A 17,556-nucleotide genomic window follows, 5' to 3' on the forward strand; every position below is an offset into this window, starting at 1 on the left:
CCTTGGTTCAACTCCACAATCTTGTCGGAGGCTCCCAAGTGACACCTAGCCAATCTAGGAGACACCACTCTCCAAGAAGTAACAAATGGTGCGTTGATGATGAACTCCTTGCTCTTTTGCTTCAAATGATAGTCTCCCCAACACTCAACTCTCTCTCATAGGATTTGGATCTGGTGGAAAGAGGATTTGAGTGGAAAGCAACTTGGGGAAGGCTAGAGATCAAGATTCATATGGTAGGAATGGAATATTTTGGCCTCAACACATGAGTAGGTAGTTCTCTCTCAGAAATAGGATGCTGGAAGTGTAGGTTTAGTCTGATGGCTCTCTCCACGAATGAAGAGGAGGCGGGGGGGTATATATAGCCTCCACACAAAATCTAACCGTTACACACAATCTACCAAACTTGGTGGGACCGAATCGTTAAACTCGGTCAGACCGATTTAGCAAATAATGTGACCATTAGAGTTTTCGGTGGGACCGGAATGCAACTCGGTGGGACCGATTCGGTTAGGGTTAGGGCATAACGTAATCTTGGTAAGACCGATTAAACAAACTCGGTGGGACCGATTTTGGTAATAAGCTTTCCAGAGAGTTTGTCAGGCAAACTCGGTTTGACGGATTATCAAACTCGGTGGGACCGATTTTGATAATAAGTCAACTAGAGAGTTTGCATTGTAATCTCGGTAAGACCGATTGCTCAAACTCGGTGGGGCTGATTTTGATAATGGACATACACAGAGAGATTACAATCCCATCTCGGTGAGACCGAGATCCCTATCGGTGAGACCGATATGCCTAGGGTTTGTGGCAGTGGCTAAGACATCCAAACTCGGTGGCGCCGGATAGAAAGAATCAGTGGGGCCGAGTTTGACTTTAGGTTTAGGACATATGTGTGGAAGTGGGAAAGTAGTTGAGGGAATTTGGAGCATATCACTAAGCACTTTGAAGCAAGAGGCTCATTAAGCAACACCTCATTCCTCCTTGATAGTATTGGCTTTTCCTATAGACTCAATGTGATCTTGAATCACTAAAATGTAAAATGAAGAGTCTTGAGCTTGAAGCTTGAGCCAATCCTTTGTCCTTAGCATCTTGAAGGAGTTCCCACATCCTTTAGTCCATGCCACTCCATTTTTGAACTTATCTGAAACATACTAGATAAAAGTGTTAGTCCAACAAGATATATGTTGTCATTAATTACCAAAACCACCTAGGGAGCACTTGTGCTTTCAATCTCCCCCTTTTTGGTAATTGATGGCAACATACATCAAAGCTTTAGATAGAGATATAAAGAATAGCAAGTAAAGCTTTGGAAAGACATGTAACAAGCATAGGCTCCCCCTACATGTATGCAATCATGTGAATATGAAATATAGAAGCATGTGATAGCATAACCATGATAGAGCAGGCAATGTGTTACATGTATCTTGGCTATATGCATCAGAGCAAAAAGTCTTAAAGAGAGTACCTTCATGCCCATGAGTCCTTCTTGCAAACAGCATATACATCAGCAAGAATTCCTCATACACATGATTGTGATGCATATACTTACCTTGTAGTCTTGAGTAGGCTTAGGATGGAATGGACCTGTGTAAACAAGGTTAGATAACACAGATACACCTACTAGCCAGAGCAAACAAGACTGGGATGACATGTAGAGAGTGAGTACTAAGTACCACATTTGACTAGACATGTCCCCAAGAGTAAAGATATGCAATGAATTTAAATGATTTCTTTCCCTTAGATGTCTTGCTCCCCCTGAATCTAGCATGGGATACTGGGAGAATATAGGGAACAGAAAATCAGAGCTGAACAAAATAAATGAACAGAGCTAATGCAAACTAATGCAAGTAAGCATATATGAACATGTCTTTCCCCTCAAGAAGACATGTGGCATCTTGCCTCTTGAACACCAAGCATCTGGGATCCTTGAGAAATACTTTCCACTAGTATTCTCTCCCCCTGGAGATCTCTCTCTCTCCCCCTGAAGATCTCTCTCTCTCCTTCTCTGATGTGATCTCTCTCTAAGTGATAAGCTTTGATGTGATCTCTCCCTCTCCCCCTTTGACATTAATTTCCAAGAAGGGCTTGATAAAAATGTAATCTCTCTCTCTCCCTCTGGAGTTTGTCTTGAATGGGTTTGATCCTTGAGTCACAACATAAAGCAATGATAAAAATGTGATGCTTGTAGAGGACAAGATTCATTGAGTGGAGCTGGATTAGAAGAAACACGGAATAAGTGGCAAACTATTTTTCCTGTTGTGAAATCGGTGGCACCGAGTGGTATGCTTCGGTGATACCGAAAATGTCCCGTTGGACCGAAAACAACAAATCGGTGAAACCGAGTTCATCACAAAAAAAACTTGTCACCTCAACTCACTAGACTAATAAGATCTCACAAAGATTTGCAAGGAATTTACTGAATGATATGCAAGGAATTGGATGCATGGAAATGCAGAACTAACAAGAATAAAAGAAAGAAATCTAGATGAAGTTTTTTTTGAAAGGGGAAACAAATATGCATGAGACAAATGCAAAAATACAGAAGAAAACACAAGAGAACTTCATCTAGAGATGGTCGGCGACAAAGTCACCTATGTTAGAGTATATTGACTTAGGATTCAAGTGAGATCACTTGATCATAGGTCATACTCTTCGTTTAAGATCAAAATGGGGTTGCCATTTTTCGTTTAAGCGTCTTGATGTATTCACATCTTGTCGAGTTGCTTTAGCTCATGACTTGGAGTAAAGCTTCTCTAAGATGGAATAACATACCTTGTTTGGTGGTGTTGTCCATGTAGTTGAACTTGTGTGAGTTGCTCGAGGTTGATTTAGCTCATCAAGAATTTGGAGCACCACTTGGAATTTGAGTCCATCTACCTACATGGGTTAGTTCTTGCAAGGAAGAGCACTTGTGTATCCAAAATTGACAATCATGAAGCTTAACATATAATTTGTCAAAGGATATGCTTAAATGGTTTCGTGCTTCCTTGGCTTCAACCACCTAGTGTAGAGACTTTGTGATGTAGAGATTGCTCAAGATATGAGTAGGTTACAACCTCATGGAATTTGATTCAACCAAGTACCTACATGGGTTAGATAACATGCAAGATACAAATATATCCAAGACATAAGGTTTTCATCATTAGAGAAATATCAGGGATTAGTCATAAGCTCATGTTTTGCATGTATCCAATGGAGTTTCTACTCCAAGGTTGAAGCATCTATGATGTTCAATTCTCCTCTTAACCTGCAAAACACTTTCTCATCAAGAGGTTTAGTGAATATATTCGTTAATTGCTTTTCGGTGCGAACATGCTTAAGATCAATGTCACCCTTAGCAACATGATCTCGAATGAAATGATGACGAACTTCAATATGCTTAGTTCGAGAATGTTGCACAGGATTATGACCAGTTTTTATAGCACTTTCATTATCACAAAGCAATGGAACATGTCTCACATATATCCCATAATCTTTAAGAGTTTGGGTCATCCAAAGTAACTGAGCACAACATGAACCAGCGGCAATGTATTGCGCTTCGGCGGTGGATAAGGATACCGAGTTTTGTTTCTTGGAAGACCAAGACATAAGAGATCTACCAAGAAATTGACAAGTACCCAAAGTGGACTTTCTATCAACCTTGTCTCCGGCATAGTCCGAGTCGGAGTAGCCAACAAGATCGAAAGAGGCCCTCTTAGGATACCAAATGCCAAAATTTGGTGTATGGATTAAGTATCTCACTATCCTTTTCACAGCCTTAAGATGACATTCTTTAGGAGCAGCTTGATATCGTGCACACATGCACACACTTAGCATAATATCGGGACGTGAAGCACATAGATATAACAATGAACCAATCATAGAGCGATAAACCTTTTGATCAACCGGTTCACCATCTTTGGTCAAATCAAGATGTCCACTAGTAGGCATGGGTGTAGACATACCTTTGCATTCTTGCATATTGAACTTCTTGAATAAGTCCTTAGTGTACTTCATTTGAGAGACAAAAGTACCTTCCTTAGTTTGCTTGATTTGCAACCCAAGAAAGAATTTGAGTTCACTCATCATTGACATCTCAAACTTCTCCGACATTAGCTTTCCAAACTTCTCACTAAAATGAGGGTTAGTTGAACCAAATATATTATCATCAACATACATTTGGCACACAAATAGTTCACCATTAACCCTTTTAGTAAAGAGTGTGGAATCAGTTTTCCCAATTTCAAAGCCTTTTTCAATAAGGAACTTCGTTAAGCATTTGTACCAAGCTCTAGGAGCTTGTTTAAGACCATAAAGAGCTTTGTGAAGTTTGTAAACATGATTGGGTTTCTTACGATTGACGAAGCCGGGAGGTTGTCTAACATAAACTTCCTCCTCTATTTCACCATTTAGAAAAGCACTTTTAATGTCCATTTGGTATAATGTGATATCATGGTGATTAGAATAGGCAAGTAAGATGCGAATAGACTCAAGTCTAGCAACGGGAGCATAAGTCTCACCATAGTCCATACCTTCGACTTGTGTGTAGCCTTGGGCGACGAGACATGCTTTGTCACGAACTACTTGTCCATCTTCATCTTGCTTGTTGCGAAACACCCATTTGGTACCGATGATGTTGTGGTTGTTGTCGGGCTTCTCAACCAATGTCCAAACTTGGTTCCTCTCAAAGTTGTGTAGCTCTTCATGCATAGCATTTATCCAATATGGATCTTCCAATGCTTCTTCAACCTTCATAGGTTCAATGCTAGAGATGAAAGAATAGTTTTCACAATAGTTAGCTAAACGAGTTTTAGAGCGAGTGATTCTCCCGATTTGAATATCATTGTAGATTTGTTCGACGGGATGGTCTTTAGCAATTCTTGCTCAAACTCGTGAAAGCTTTTGCTTGGATCTTCGTTGAACATCTTCTTCATCTTGTTCTTCTTCTTGGCCTTCTTCATTGTTGGCGTTGTCGTTCTCTTGTCGTGGTGGAGAAGGAGGTCATTGATGTTCATCTTGATGCACTTCCTCGTTTCCTTCATCTTGGTGTGTCCCACTTATGGATGCTTCCGTATAAACTCTTGGTTCACCTTGTCATGAAGTAGAAGCTTCCACTTGGACAGACGAGGTACTCTCATTCACCTGCGTTGGACGAACCTTGCCAATATACAAGTCTTGGATTGCTTCCGAAGGATCTTTGTCTCCTACATCAATTGGCAATTGCTCTACTTGCGAGCCGTTAGATTCATCAAACTTCACATCTACCGTCTCTTCAACCTTTCGGGTGAAATTGTTGTAGACACGGTATGTGTGAGAGTTTGAGCCATAACCTAGTAGGAAACCTTCATGAGACTTAGGAGCAAATTTAGAACGACGATGCTTATCAAGAATGTAGCACTTTGAGCCGAATACTTGAAAGTATCCAACTTGGGGTTTGTTACCGGTGAGGAGCTCGTATGCCGTCTTGCCGAGTAGCTTGTGAAGATACAAGCGATTTGTTGCATGACAAGCTGTCACAACTGCTTCTGCCCAAAAGTGCTTTGGCTTCTTGTACTCATCAAGCATCGTTCTTGCCATTTCGATGAGTGTCTGGTTCTTCCTCTCAACAACTCCATTTTGTTGAGGTGTGTACGTAGCCGAGAACTCGTGTGAAATCCCTTCTTCGTCAAGAAAGGTGTCCACATTTGCGTTCTTAAACTCCGTTCCATTGTCGCTGCGAACCTTCTTGATCTTCACTTCAAATTGATTTAGGGCCTTCCTAGCGAAGTTCTTGAAGATCCTTTGGACCTGCGATTTATCATCGAGAAAGAACACCCACGTAAATCTTGAAAAATCATCGACTATAACTAGACCAAAAGAATTTCCACCGAGACTCTTGTAAGAGTTGGGACCAAAGAGATCCATGTGAAGTAGCTCGAGTGGCCTCTTCGTGGTCATGATGTTCTTCACGGGATGCCTTCCTCCAACCTGTTTACCTGCCTGACAAGCACTGCGAAGTCTATCCTTATCAAATATGACATCATTAACTCCAAGGATATGATTTCCTTTAATAAGCTTGTCAAGGTTTCTCATGCCAACGTGACCTAGTCGTCTATGCCATAACCAACCTTTTGAGGATTTAGCAATGAAGCAAGTTTTAGGTTGAGCCTTTTTAGTGAAATCAACAATGTATAGATCACCTCTACGTATGCCGGTAAAGACCATTTTATGATTGTCTCGACGAAACACTTGGCAATCAATTTCAGTAAATAAGACATTGAAACCAAAGTCAGCAAGTCTAGATACTAAAGTAAGTTGTATCCAAGAGATTCAACGAGCATGACATTTTGTATGGAGCTATCATGTGAGATGGCCACCTTACCGAGGCCAACCACCTTACCCTTTGAGTTGCCGCTGAAAGTGACATACTTTCGAGGACTATCATTATCAGCAAGCTCATGAAACATGTCTTTATCTCCGGTCATGTGATCGGTACATCCACTATCAAGAACCCATTCCTTTCCTCCTGACATATATCCCCGAAGATTTGCCATAAGACCAAAGTGTCTCATTGCATCATCAAGATCAAAGTCACTATCATCATCCTCATCATAGTATCCATGTTCAACATCGTCATGTGGTGGATCAAATCCTAGAGAGGGTGATTCGTTAGAGTGATTTTGACAATGATCTTGTCTATGAATTTTTATAGCTTCAGAAATAATATCACTAATAATACCAATATTTCCTTTGGCATGCATAAGGTTTGTAAGCTCAAATAGACGATCACCAAACATAGGATCACTAGTATTCATTTTACTCAAAGCAATAGACTTATGGAGAATTTCATCAAGATTTTTTAAAGAATAATCAGGAAATCATTCCTCAAGAAATTTCCATATAGTGTAGGAACACTCAAGAGTAGGCAGTTTTATAATCAAGTTTCTAGGCAAGCCTCTAGTGATAAGATTAACAGTTCTAACATTCCTAATCATGTCAATTGACTCATCATGGTTTGGATGCATAGGATCAACATAAGGTGCACAAGGGCTAGCAATGTACTTGTTAAATGATATTGATTGAAAATAACAAGCATCTCATTTTTCCACTCACGAAAATACTCTCCATCAAGAATAGGCACTCTATGTCTAAGACTCCCCAAAGTAGACTCATCCATCTTCCTCCAATGGTGATTAAACCAAGGCAATGGAGACCAATGCTCTGGTACCACTTGTAGCACCTTGAGAGGTGTCTAGAGGGGGGGTGATTAGACACTAAGTACCAAAGTTGCAGTTTTTAAGTTTCTTTAAATTTGAGTGGAGTTTAGGCATAAATTTAACATTCACAACACATAGAAAGCAAGCATGCAAAGAGTATATGAGTAGCGGAAAGTAAAGCATGCAACTTGCAAGAATGTAAAGGGAAGGGATTGGAGGATTCAAACGCAATTTGAGACACGGATGTTTTTGGCGTGGTTCCGATAGGTGGTGCTATCGTACATCCACGTTGATGGAGACTTCAACCCACGAAGGGTAACGGTTGCGCGTGTCCATGGAGGGCTCCACCCACGAAGGGTCCACGAAGAAGCAACCTTGTCTATCCCACCATGGCCGTCGCCCACGAAGGACTTGCCTCACTAGCGGTAGATCTTCACGAAGTAGGCGATCTCCTTGCCCTTACAAACTCCTTGGTTCAACTCCACAATCTTGTCGGAGGCTCCCAAGTGACACCTAGCCAATCTAGGAGACACCACTCTCCAAGAAGTAACAAATGGTGCGTTGATGATGAACTCCTTGCTCTTGTGCTTCAAATGACAGTCTCCCCAACACTCAACTCTCTCTCATAGGATTTGGATCTAGTGGAAAGAGGATTTGAGTGGAAAGCAACTTGGGGAAGGCTAGAGATCAAGATTCTTATGGTAGGAATGGAATATCTTGGCCTCAACACATGAGTAGGTAGTTCTCTCTCAGAAATAGGATGTTGAAAGTGTAGGTTTAGTCTGATAGCTCTCTCCACGAATGAAGAGGAGGTGGGGGGGGGTATATATAGCCTCCACACAAAATCTAACCGTTACGCACAATCTACCTAACTCGGTGGGATCGAATCATTAAACTCGGTCAGACCGATTTAGCAAATAATGTGACCGTTAGGGTTTTCGGTGGGACCAGAATGCAACTCGGTGGGACCGATTCGGTTAGGATTAGGGCATAACGTAATCTCGGTAAGACCGATTACACAAACTCGGTGGGACCGATTTTGGTAATAAGCTTTCCAGAGAGTTGGTCAGGCAAACTCGGTTTGACCGATTATCAAACTCGGTGGGACCGATTTTGATAATAAGTTAACCAGAGAGTTTGAATTGTAATCTCGGTAAGACCGATTGCTCAAACTCGGTGGGACCGATTTTGATAATGGACATACACAGAGAGATTACAATCCCATCTCGGTGACACCGAGATCCCTATCGATGAGACCAATTTTCCTAGGGTTTGTGGCAGTGGCTAAGACATCCAAACTCGATGGCGCTGGATAGAAAGAATCAGTGGGGACGAGTTTGACTTTAGGTTTAGGACATATGTGTGGAAGTGGGAAAGTAGTTGAGGGTATTTGGAGCATATCACTAAGCACTTTGAAGCAAGAGGCTCATTAAGCAACACCTCATTCCTCCTTGATAGTATTGGCTTTTCCTATAGACTCAATGTGATCTTAGATCACTAAAATGTAAAATGAAGAGTCTTGAGCTTGAAGCTTGAGCCAATCCTTTGTCCTTAGCATCTTGAAGGAGTTCCCACATCCTTTAGTCCATGCCACTCCATTTTTGAACTTATCTGAAACATACTAGATAAAAGTGTTAGTCCAACAAGAGATATGTTGTCATTAATTACCAAAACCACCTAGGGAGCACTTGTGCTTTCAGAGGGCGCTGGTGGGCTCCAGAGGCGAGGTTGGCATGAGCGGGCACGGGACGCTGGACATACCCAGGTTCGGGGCTCTCCGGAGAGATAATACCCCTAGTCCTGTCGAGTGTAGTTGGATGATCGATAGTACAATGTTGCTCCTAGAGTTGTATGAGGAGGAAGGAAGCTGGCCGAGGCTTGGGCTGCTCCTTCTCTCCGGTGTTGCGGTTTGGTGGCTAGTCCTATGCTTGCTAGTCCTATGCGGTTTGTATATCTCACACACTTCTCTCTCTGTAGGCGTGGGCTTCTAGGGGGTTTTATAGATCAACCCACCCAGGGTTACAATGGTAATATGCCAAGTCGGTGGGTCTGTATTGTCGTTGTCCGAGATACCGCGCTGGGTCCCGCTTGAGGGCTTGTGGTTCGCCGGGTTCCCCTAGGTGCGGGCCCCGCATGCCTAGGGGGACTGTGCGCCATCTTGTCGATCGTCAGGGCATTGCCGAGTCGAGTTGTGTACAGTGCTCTCTGTCAGGTTGCCACTTGCTGTCGTCAGCAGTGAGGGCGGGAGCACTGTTGCCACGCCAGCCCCAGTCAGCGGGTAGGTTAGGGGCACTGTTGCCATGCTCCGGCTGACCATAGGCATGGGTGGAAACACTGTTGTCTTGGTCATCGGTGATTGAGGTCTCGTCCCATCATACGGCCTGGATGGGACGGGAGCTTGACCCGTGGCTGGATTGCGGCGCACGCCACGGGCGGGGTCGGCTTGTTGGGAAGTCTTGGTCGTGCCGGGTCTCGGTGTCAAAACCGGCAGATCTCGGGTAGGGGCTCCCGATTTGTGTGTCTTAGGCTGATGGTAACAGGAAGCAAGGAACACAATGTTTACCCAGGTTCGGGCCCACTCGATGGAGGTAAAACCCTACTTCCTGCTTGATTAATATTGAAGATATGATTAGTACAAGAGTAGATCTACCACGAGATCGTAGAGGCTAAACCCTAGGAGCTAGCCTATGATGGTATGATTGTAATTGTGATCGGCCTTCTAAGGACCAACCTCTCCGGTTTATATAGACACCGGAGAGGGCGAGGGTTTACACGGAGTCGGCTACAAGGAAGGAAATACAATATCCGGATCGCCAAGCTTGTCTTCCACGCAAAGGAGAGTCACATCCGGACACGGGCCGGAGTCTTGAGTCTTGTATCTTCACGCTTAAATAGTTTGGACGATGTATGTAGTCCGGCTGTCCGGATACCCCCTAATCTAGGACTCCCTCAACAGCCCCTGAACCAGGCTTCTATGACGGTGAGTCCGGCGTGCAGTCTTGTCTTCGGCATTGCAAGGCGGGTTCCTCCTTCCGAATACTCCAAGCTTATTATCGAACACGTAGACCGTGTCCGGATCTGCAAAATGATCGTTTTCCTTCAACCGGCCATAGCGCATATTGCGAGGCAGTTTCCTTGACACGTCTTGTCAAAGTAGAGATCATGTCCCCTTATTACGGGATTCTCGTCAATGTGGGTATGGGTAATCCAACCGCACCGCTAATCGCGGTGAGTGGGAGGTGAGCGGGTTCCACCAGGCAAGTGGGGAGACACAAAAAAGCTTTTACCATCTCTATAAAGAGATAAGGTCTCTTCCTATTTACCCATGCCTTCCCCTTCTGCTAGATCACTCCCCTCTATTCGAGCCCCAACGCCCAACTAGTCTTCAGTTCCATCGAAGAGAGGTTTTCTAAAGATGTCCGAATCTGGAGCAGGAGGCAGATGGATGGCCTCTACCATTCGGGAGAAGGATATTAAGAAGCCCCAGGAAGCCGGGTATCTGGCCAAGAAGATTGGCCATCGTCTCCCACCGGCGGGACAGGTTGTCCCTACTCCGGAGCCTTACGAGAGAGTCGTGTTCCTTCCCCATTTTGTCCGCGGGCTCAGGTTTCCCCTTCACCCATTCATTCGTGGAGTCATGTATTACTATGGGATTGATTTTCATGATCTTTCCCCCGACTCTTTCCTCAATATCTCGATGTTTATCGTTGTGTGCGAGGCCTTTCTCCGGATCTCGCCTCACTTCGGCCTGTGGCTGAAGATTTTCAATGTGAAGCCCAAGGTGGTGAGCGGCGAACACGCCGAGTGCGCGGCGCCATGGTGAGCAAGATGCCGAAGGTCGTTTGGCCGAAGGGCGCCTTTAACGACTCCGTCAAGGAGTGGCAGCAGCAGTGGTTCTATATCACTGAACCACGTGGCAAAAAGTGGGTGGCAGCTCCTGAATTCAGATCCGGAGCCCCACTGCGGTTCACGTCCTGGCCCAAGAAGGGCCCAAACTGGTCCTCGTCCGATGAGCTGTCACTGCTCCAGACGCGCATTCAGAGCATGATCGACAATGACGTCAAACTCGTCGACGTAGTCCAGGTGATGCTAGTCCGCCTGGTTCTTGTTAAGCAACGTAGTAATTCAAAAAAACTCCTACGCACACGCAAGATCATGGTGATGCATAGCAACGAGAGGGGAGAGTGTGTCCACGTACCCTTGTAGACCGAAAGCGGAAGCGTTATGACAACGCGGTTGATGTAGTCGTACGTCCTCACAATCTGACCGATCCAAGTACCGAACGTACGGTACCTCTGAGTTTAGCACACGTTCAGCTCGATGATGATCCCCGGACTCCGATCCAGAAGGGTGTCGGGCATGAGTTCCGTCAGCACGACAGTGTGGTGACGATGATGATGTTCTACCAACGCAGGGCTTCGCCTAAGCACCGCAACGATATGACCGAGGTGGAATATGGTGGAGGGGGGCACCGCACACGGCTAAGGAACGATCACGAAGATCAACCATTGTGTCTAGAGGTGCCCCCCTGCCCCCGTATATAAAGGAGCAAGGGGGGAGGCCGGCCGGCCCTAGGGGCACGCCAAGGAGGGGGGAGTCCTCCTCCTAGTGTGTGTAGGACTCCCCTTTCCTAGTCCAACTAGGAAGAGAGAAGGGGGAAGGAAAGAGAGGGAGAGGGAGAGGGAAAGAGGGGCCGCGCCCCCCTCCCCTAGTCCAATTCGGACTCCTCATGGGAGGGGGCACGCCACCTCCTGGGCTTCTGCCCTCTCTCTCCCTTCAGGCCCACTAAGGCCCAATACTTCCCCGAGGGGTTCCGGTAACCCCTCCGGCACTCCGGTTTTCTCTGAAATCACCCGGAACACTTCCGGTGTCCGAATATAGTCGTCCAATATATCAATCTTTATGTCTCGACCATTTAGAGACTCCTCGTTATGTCCGTGATCACATCTAGGACTCCGAACAACCTACGGTACATCAAAACTTATAAACTCAAAATAAAACTGTCATCGCAATGTTAAGCGTGCGGACCCTACGGGTTCGAGAACTATGTAGACATGACCTAGAACTGTTTCCGGTCAATAACCAATAGTGGAACCTGGATGTTCATATTGGCTCCTACATATTCTACGAAGATCTTTATCAGTCAAACCGCATAACAACATACATTGTTCCCTTTGTCATCGGTATGTTACTTGCCTGAGATTCGATCGTCGGTATCCAATACCTAGTTCAATCTCATTACCGGCAAGTCTCTTTACTCGTTACACAATGCATCATTCCATAACTAACTCATTAACTACATTGCTTGCAAGGCTTGTAGTGATGTGCATTACTGAGAGGGCCCAGAGATACCTCTCCGACAATCGGAGTGACAAATCCTAATCTCGAAATACGCCAACCCAACATGTACCTTCGGAGACACCTGTAGAGCTCCTTTATAATCACCCAGTTATGTTGTGACGTTTGGTAGCACACAAAGTGTTCCTCCGGTAAACGGGAGTTGCGTAATCTCATAGTCATAGGAACATGTATAAGTCATGAAGAAAGCAATAGCAACATACTAAATGATTAAGTGCTAAGCTAACGGAATGGGTCAAGTTAATCACATCATTCTTCTAATGATGTGATCCCGTTAATCAAATGACAACTCATGTCTATGGTTAGGAAACTTAACCATCTTTGATTAACAAGCTAGTCAAGTAGAGGCATACTAGTGACACTATGTTTGTCTATGTATTCACACATGTATTATGTTTCTGGTTAATACAATTCTAGCATCAATAATAAACATTTATCATGAAATAAGGAAATAAATAATAACTTTATTATTGCCTCTAGGGCATATTTCCTTCAGTTCTCCCTTGCCAGCGTCAAGCCTGCACTTTGTGGGAGTTCGACCCAACCGAGCACCAAACCCTTCGGGAGCTCTATGATTCCTCCCACAAGGATATCTGGAAGGTGCTCTTTAAGTCCGGCAAATCATGGTCGGGCTCCGCTGAGGACCGCGGGTATCAATAATCCCATTCTGCCAGCCCGGTAAGTTACAGCCACGCTTTGTCCCTCCATGGTTCAATTGGCATGTCACAAGGGAGACATTTTAATCGTGTTTCGTGACTTTAGGGATGGATAAAGAAGGTGGAGCGGACACATTGTCCGGCCCCGCTACCGGAGAAACCGGCCCGACCTCTTCTGACGAAGATGCTGGTCCCCGCGCCTTATGAGGCGCCAAAAAAGGAGGCCTCCAAGAAGGTCAAGAAGACCCGGAGTGGCCTCCGTCGCCGCGAGGCTTCGGATGCAAAATCCGAGGACTCCGGCGATGCTCTTTCTTCATAGGATTTTGAGGTATGGTTTCTAAGGAACCTTTGAAGAATCATCATAATATGAGTAGTAGCCCCTGATACACTGTCCGGCAAAAGAGAGAGAGCCGGGCAGAGGATCAAACCCTCTTTTGTCATGGGAACCTTTGTTAATGATGTATACCCCTTTGTTTGAAAACAGGCGTCTGTGGAGAAGACGGCCGCTCATAATGCGGATGTGTCCAAACTGAAGCAGAGCCTGGAACGGGCCGAGGAAGAGCTTGGCCGTGTGAAGAAGCAATTAGAGGATAAGCAAGGTATGTTTAAACATTGTCTTGCATTAGGCACGAATGACTAATTGTGCCTATTGAAAAGTATTTGTGTTGTACGCCCTAGGAGCAAGTGCTGAATATGAGGCACTGAAGAAGGCTGTGACTGATGCCAACAAGAAGGCTGCCGCCGAACAGGTGCTTTATTAAAAACATGAGGTCAGGGTCATCACAGCTGAATGGGAGCTCCAGGAGGCTGTGACGAAAAGCGAGAGCTTGGAGCAGAATCTAGTAGGGAAAGAATCCGAACTCGCCCAAGCTCTCCAAGCCGCGGAAGATGCTCTGGAAGAAGCCTGAGGTGCTGTACGGGACATTCAGGAGGCTCGGAAAGTTGCGGCTGGTATGGCCTATTGTATTCATGGCCATTATTACATGATAGTGGGGAGAACTCTAAGCGACAAGCTGAATTTTTGATTTTACAGGGGCGTTTGTGGATCTGCCTCGTAGCATATCAGACGCCGCCCAATTCTACCGAACTGTGGAGAGGAAGTCTGCGGAGAGGAGCTTCTGGTCACAGTATTTGGCGTCGAACTATCCGGTGCCTTTTATCGATCAGCTGAAGCAGCTGGTCGAACTGCACCAGGTGGCAGAACTAGCCATGAAGGACTTGGTCGTCCGGTTGTGGCCTGCGGAGCCAATTCCAAGCAGTTACTTCGGACTCGTGAAGCGGATTGTGGGCGCCTGTCCTCAGCTTGATACTATCAAGCGATCATTCTATATAGAAGGTGCGCGCATGGCGTTCGCCTATGCAAAAGTGCATTGGGGGAAGCTTGATGCGGAGAAGCTGCTAATTGAGGGGCCACCGGAGGGTAAGGGGCACCGCAAGCCCGAACTGTACTATGAAGGTGTACTTAAGGGGGCCTGCCTTGCAGCGGATAAGTGCACCAAAGACATTATATTACCCTGAGGGCATTCCTGCCAATATTTGTAATATGGGATAATGGCACTTTTTATTATATATTGCCTGTTTTGTTTGAACGTATGTTCTTCCTGTGCGGCTGTTTATTTTATGTAAATTCTAAGAGTTGGCCAGTCGTCGGCTTCTACCCCCACGTGAAAATACGGGGGTGTTCGGGATATATCTGAACACTCTTTATCCCATGGTTGGGTCCTTTTAAGGAGGTGTTTCTCACCACGAACCAGTCAATCAGACTATAGGGCTTTACTACTCTCGCTTAGCCATAGGAATTCGAGTATGGTTGGCGCAGCCCCTAGTGTTCGGAAGGCCGAACTAGGGGCTCTATTGGCGCCTGATCGGAAGACCGATCCGTCGCAATCTGCATTTATGATGGCGTTATGCGAAATAAATCTTTAAGGATTTTACAACCTCTCGAACAGCTCACCAGCTCTCGCTGCATCATGATAGTCAGTTTTCGGCTTTCTCTACTAAGGTGCTTGTCCGGCAGAACCGGGACACAATCGCAGTAGTTCTCCCAGCGCTACCTTAGCCGACGGAACGGAACGTAAGGTACCAAAACATGGGAGCCGGGCAAACCCAACCAATGACCCAAGACATGATTCGGAGCTGATGCATATAGTGTTATAAGTTCGGGGTGTCGAGCGACCGAGAAGGTGGTTGGACTTTGCTCCCGTATTGTGAAGCCCCTGGCATAACCGGGCATAACACGAAGCGTGGCTGCCGTTTCGTGGCAAAGAGGCGTCGATGATAAGCGACGGCCGGTACGTGTTATTTAAATCTACGCATTGCAGCGGGATAATATGGCTATGCATATGAGTGCGATTTATGATTATGAAAAGAGATTGTTTTTGGAGGAACCTGTGATGGCTGGACTGTAGGGGGCTGTGAGTGGATCGAAATTGAATCTGGACTGCATTCTACCTGCATGGTCCTGTCCTTGTGTGTCCGGGCCGATTCCACGCCGCTAATCATGTTCTGCATCAAAGTTAGTTTGTGAAGGCGAATGCTTGGAGGCAGCCGAACGTCCTATTGTGGTTGGTCTAAGGGTTCCTGATCGGACCCTGGTGACCCTAGCTGCTATACCGTAAAGTAGCGCGGACTCCTTAGTTGGTGTCCGGATAGTTGGCTGTCATATAAAAATTTTGATAGGCATGCACAACTTGCTACTCCGGCAGCTGTATGATTTCCGCTCTAGGGGCGGGGTTCGGCCTTGCATGTAGGCGTGAGTATATCACCGGTGTTGGCCTAATGTTTACCATGTGGAATCTAGTCAACGTGGTTCATCCCGTTAGCATATGGTGGGTTACCGTATGAGGGGAGTGCACCGATGGCGTGGCTTTTTTGGTTATCTGAAAACAACTGTTAGAGCGGTGGGCCAACGAACTTGGCCCTTGCACCAGACATCTTGTAGAAGGTGTTATTTGTGGTTTTATACCCACGGGGGATTTTCCCGGACTACTAGGTCTAGGGGTACGGCAATTGAATTGCTATGGTTGGTGTGATAGGGGGCGATCGGCCATATTGTTGTGCTCTGGGTGCTCTTGAATAGATGCTTCCCTTCATTGTTTCCGGCACACGACTGGTTGCTTTGTTTTGAGGATCCGGCATTCTCTATTGGTATGCTTTGCCGTCCGTCTAGGAGTACCGTGAATTTCACATGGTTGATCAAGTATGTGGCTCGGGCCGGATAGGGTTGAACTGCTCTTTGTCCGTTGACCGGACTTGGAGTTGCTCGGCTTGGCACCAGCTTCCTTGACTTGACGCTTATGATCGCTGCGCCGAGGCTTTAGGATGCCTCTTCGTGTATCCTTCTTACTGTCTTGGATCATAGTGATATGTGGACGTTGGGGTGTGTGCCTTGGGTTATCCTGCTCAGGTTGAGGTGGCCAGTTGTGCCGTGCATGCCCTTTGTCGGGGCGGTCGAGTCTGTATTTTTCGGTGGCCAGGATCTCGGTCCACCTATCCATGAGCAAATTTTGTTCAACTTTAAGATGTTCTTGCTTCCTTTGCAGGCTCTTTGCCGTGGCCATGAGCCGTCGCTTGAAGCAAACTTATTCCACTGGATCTTCAGGCACACCGAATTCTTCATTGCCGAGGCTTACCTCGTCTTCGGAGCGGGGTGTATAGTTGTCCCTCTCCAAGTATCCCATCGTGGCCAGTTCGGTCTGCTTGAAGATAGGCAGATCCGGGTTGTATTCATCTTCGGCACCGTCCAGATTGTTTTCGTCTCCGGTGCCGGTATTGCCGTGGCGGGGCTTGGAGCGGCGCTGGCGACGCCCGTGCTTCGCCTTTCTCCCTGAGGGGTTACGCTCCATTGCCTCATTGCCATTGGTTTCATTCGAAGTGTCCACCATATATATATCGTGTAAAGAGGTGGCTGTCCGCCGCCCTGTGGGCGGTGGCTCCTGTACTTCTCCTACATCGTCGTCCCTACCGTCGATGTCTTCGGAGTCGAAGTCAAGCACATTGGTTAAATCATCGACCGTGGCGATGAAGTGGGTGGTGGGTGGGCAGCGAATTCTTTCGCTGCCTACTTCCCGCTCAAGCCGGACATAGTTCGGCTCTGAGCCTCCTGCCAAAGAGAGAGACTTTAATGATTCAGCATATCGCTAAAGGGCGAGTGCTGGAAGACATCCACAGTGGTAAACTCTTTTACCGGAGCCCAACCTGGCTCGGCTGGCTCGAGGGTGTGCGGACCGGAACCAACAGCCGGATACGAGTCCGGGGGTCCGGAGTTGCAGGCTTCCTCGGAAGTGAGGCCTGTGTTCGGCTCCACCGCTGATGAGTGTGCAGCCTGTGGGGCGGGGTCCATCCACCCATCCTTGGGCCACACAGTC

This window comes from Triticum dicoccoides, chromosome 3B (genome assembly GCF_002162155.2).
Source record: "Triticum dicoccoides isolate Atlit2015 ecotype Zavitan chromosome 3B, WEW_v2.0, whole genome shotgun sequence".
Taxonomy (NCBI): Eukaryota; Viridiplantae; Streptophyta; class Magnoliopsida; order Poales; family Poaceae; genus Triticum; species Triticum dicoccoides.